Source organism: Hesperophylax consimilis, unplaced genomic scaffold (assembly GCF_061612785.1).
Source record: "Hesperophylax consimilis isolate HC1 unplaced genomic scaffold, BYU_Hcon_1.0 scaffold_258, whole genome shotgun sequence".
NCBI classification, from domain to species: domain Eukaryota; kingdom Metazoa; phylum Arthropoda; class Insecta; order Trichoptera; family Limnephilidae; genus Hesperophylax; species Hesperophylax consimilis.
In genome coordinates this window covers 30001-33434 of record NW_028301450.1, presented here as the reverse complement: position 1 = coordinate 33434, position 3434 = coordinate 30001, and the positions used below count along the sequence as shown (strand labels likewise).

The 3434-nt window shown below is 56.4% G+C and overlaps 2 non-coding genes across 2 annotated transcripts in view; both read left to right on the top strand.

Annotated features, from left to right (window-relative positions):
• Positions 1-745: 745 nt before the first annotated feature.
• Positions 746-907, top strand: LOC149408482 (5.8S ribosomal RNA). The gene has a single exon (XR_016305570.1). It is a non-coding gene; the product is annotated as a 5.8S ribosomal RNA (ribosomal RNA).
• A 411-nt stretch (positions 908-1318) lies between these two features.
• LOC149408481 (large subunit ribosomal RNA) overlaps positions 1319-3434 on the top strand; it is a 4065-nt gene continuing 1949 nt past the window's right edge. The window contains exon 1 of the ribosomal RNA XR_016305568.1: positions 1319-3434. This exon is cut by the window's right edge and continues 1949 nt beyond it. This is a non-coding gene — a ribosomal RNA (large subunit ribosomal RNA).

Here is a 3434-nt window from a genome sequence, read left to right as displayed (position 1 = left end):
TAGATTGAGCAATAGCAGGTCTGTGATGCCCTTAGATGTCCTGGGCCGCACGCGCGCTACACTGAAGGGATCAGCGTGTCCTCCTTGGCCTAACGGCCCGGGTAACCCCGATGAAACCCCTTCGTGATAGGGATTGGGGTTTGCAATTCTCCCCCATGAACGAGGAATTCCTAGTAAAAGCGAGTCACCAGCTCGCGTTGATTGCGTCCCTGCCCTTTGTACACACCGCCCGTCGCTACTACCGATGGATGATTTGGTGAGGTCTTCGGACTGGTGCGCGGAAGCTCTCACGGGCATCCGACGCGTCGGAAAGTTTGACCGAATTTGATCATTTAGAGGAAGTAAAAGTCGTAACAAGGTTTCCGTAGGTGAACCTGCGGAAGGATCATTTCCTGTGTTTAATGTTTGTGCTTTCCATGATATGAAATATTATTATGAAACAAAACATATTATACATATAAACCATAATCGAAACGAATGCTAAATTACTGCGTCGGAGATCGCCCTAGGGCGCCGATGCGAAACCGAGAACCGCCGGCGTCGAGCGGAGGAGGGCTCCGTCCTCTATCCGCTCGTCCGGTGAAATTTTACCCGTCGCCGTGAAGGCGGCGGTACAAAATTAATCTTTTTGTCGAATGGAATTATAAACATTTCGAAACGCAAACCAAATTGTAAAAACCGAAAACTAAAACGTATCTATTTATGTAAAACTAAAACGTATCTATTTATGTTTGTTTATCATTATTACCCTGAACGGCGGATCACTCGGCTCGTGGGTCGATGAAGAACGCAGCTAAATGCGCGTCAGAGTGTGAACTGCAGGACACATGAGCATCGACATTTCGAACGCACATTGCGGTCCGAGCAAGACGTAGTTTGTCGACGGACCACTCCTGTTTGAGGGTCGCGCACACAATGCGACCAGACTGTTCTCTCGCCCCCGTCCTCGGACGGGGGCGCGCAGAGCGAGCGTTGCCGGCGTCGCCGGGGCCCGCGCGCGTCGTCTCCTCGGAGACGCGCGCCGGGACCTCGGCGTCCGGTTAAATTTGACGAAGTGCTCTCTCGATGCGCGCGATTTCCGCTTGCGTTATACCAAACGCGGAGGAACGCGTGCGAGCCTTGAGCTAGCGACGACGCTGAAAACTGGGCAGTCTACCGCGCGAGCGGTCGGCTGTCCGGGGCGATCTTCGCGCTCTCGGCCGCGCGCACCTCCGCGGACGCTCGTCGGTTTCGCGCCCGCTTGACAGAGTCTGCACGGGCGAGAATACGCGCACACTGTTGCTTTGCGTACTTCTCGAATTTATAAAATTTTTGTTGTCGACCTCAAATCAGGAGAGATCACCCGCCGAACTTAAGCATATCAGTAAGCGGAGGAAAAGAAACTAACGAGGATTCCCCGAGTAGCGGCGAGCGAAACGGGAAGAGCCCAGCGCTGAATCCTGCGGCCCCGGCGGGCCGCCGGGAAATGTAGCGTTCGGGAGGAGAGTTATACATACACGCGCGGTCATTAGTCACGGCTGCCTGTCCAAGTTCATCTTGAACGGGGCCCGCTTACCCGCAGAGGGTGCCAGGCCCGTGGTGACGGTAGCCGGCCGCGACGGTCTCTCTCCCTAGAGTCGGGTTGCTTGAGAGTGCAGCCCTAAGTGGGTGGTAAACTCCATCTAAGGCTAAATACTACCACGAGACCGATAGCGAACAAGTACCGTGAGGGAAAGTTGAAAAGAACTTTGAAGAGAGAGTTAAAGAGTACGTGAAACCGTTCAGGGGTAAACCTGTGGAACTCAAACGAGCGAACGGGGAGATTCATCGTGTCTTCCGTCGGGGCTCGCGCCTCGCGCAAACCTTCGCCTTCGGCTTTCGGGTCGGGGCGGTGGGTGCGCGGGTGCGCCGTCAGGCTCCCGGAGCGCGTGCACTTCTCCCTTAGTATAACACCGCGACCCGTCGCGCCGCGGTCGAATGCGCCGTGCGGTTGACCCGTCTCGCTCTGCGAGGCGGAGCCGCGGTGTCCACGGCCGCGGCGTACATTACGCAGCGACGGTAGAGAACGAGGATCGCGTCGCCCCTCGCGGGCGTCCGTCGCGCTGCAGCGGCGTCCTTCGCGTGGCCCCCGGCGTCTAGTGCGTCGCGGGTGTCGCGCGTCGGGTGTCCGTCGTTAGCGGCGCGCTCTCGGACGGGACGCGTCCCGGTCGGCGGTGGTTTTGTTTTGGGCACTCACAGGACCCGTCTTGAAACACGGACCAAGGAGTCTAGCATGTGCGCGAGTCATTGGGAACACTGATAAACCCAGAGGCGAAATGAAAGAGTGAAAGGCCGGCCTCGAGCCGGTCGCAGGGAAGATGCGCGGGCGTCGTCAGACGCCCCGCCGCATTCCCGAGGCGTTTCGAGAAAGCCCCCGTGCGATTATCGAGACGCACTGAGAGCGTACACGCTGGGACCCGAAAGATGGTGAACTATGCCTGGTCAGGTCGAAGTCAGGGGAAACCCTGATGGAGGACCGAAGCGATTCTGACGTGCAAATCGATCGTCCGAACTGGGTATAGGGGCGAAAGACTAATCGAACTATCTAATAGCTGGTTCCATCCGAAGTTTCCCTCAGGATAGCTGGCGCTCGAGAAACATGACGGTTTTCGGACCGCCATTCGCACAGTCTCATCCGGTAAAGCGAATGATTAGAGGCATTGGGGCCGAAATGGCCTCAACCTATTCTCAAACTTTAAATGGGTGAGATCTCCTTCTTGCTCGAAGATGAAGTAGGAGCTCGGATGGGAGTGCCAAGTGGGCCAATTTTGGTAAGCAGAACTGGCGCTGTGGGATGAACCAAACGTCGAGTTAAGGCGCCCAATGAACGCTCATCGGATACCATAAAAGGCGTTGGTCGCTCAGGACAGCAGGACGGTGGCCATGGAAGTCGGAATCCGCTAAGGAGTGTGTAACAACTCACCTGCCGAAGCAACCAGCCCTGAAAATGGATGGCGCTGTAGCGTTCAGCCTATACTCGACCGTTGCAGGCAAGCGGGGCGTTCGTGCGGCTCCGGCCGTGCGATCGTTTTGAAGCCGCAACGAGTAGGATGGCCGCGGCGGTGTGCGCAGAAGGGTCTGGGCGTGAGCCCGCCTGGAGCCTCCGTCGGCGCAGATCTTGGTGGTAGTAGCAAATACTCAAGCGAGGTCCTTGAGGGCTGATGTGGAGAAGGGTTTCGCGTTAACAGCCGTTGCACGCGAGTTAGTCGATCCTAAGCCCTAGGAGAAATCCGATGTTGATGATGGTGTAAAGTTATACGATTTTACTAAAGATTGTTTTCTTAAAAGTACACCCGTCGGGCGAAAGGGAATCCGGTTGCAGTTCCGGAACCCGGCTGCGGAACCGTCTTAAAAATCGTTCCCTCGCAAGAGAGTTCGTCGGGGTAACCCAAAGTGGCCTGAAGACGCCGACGGGA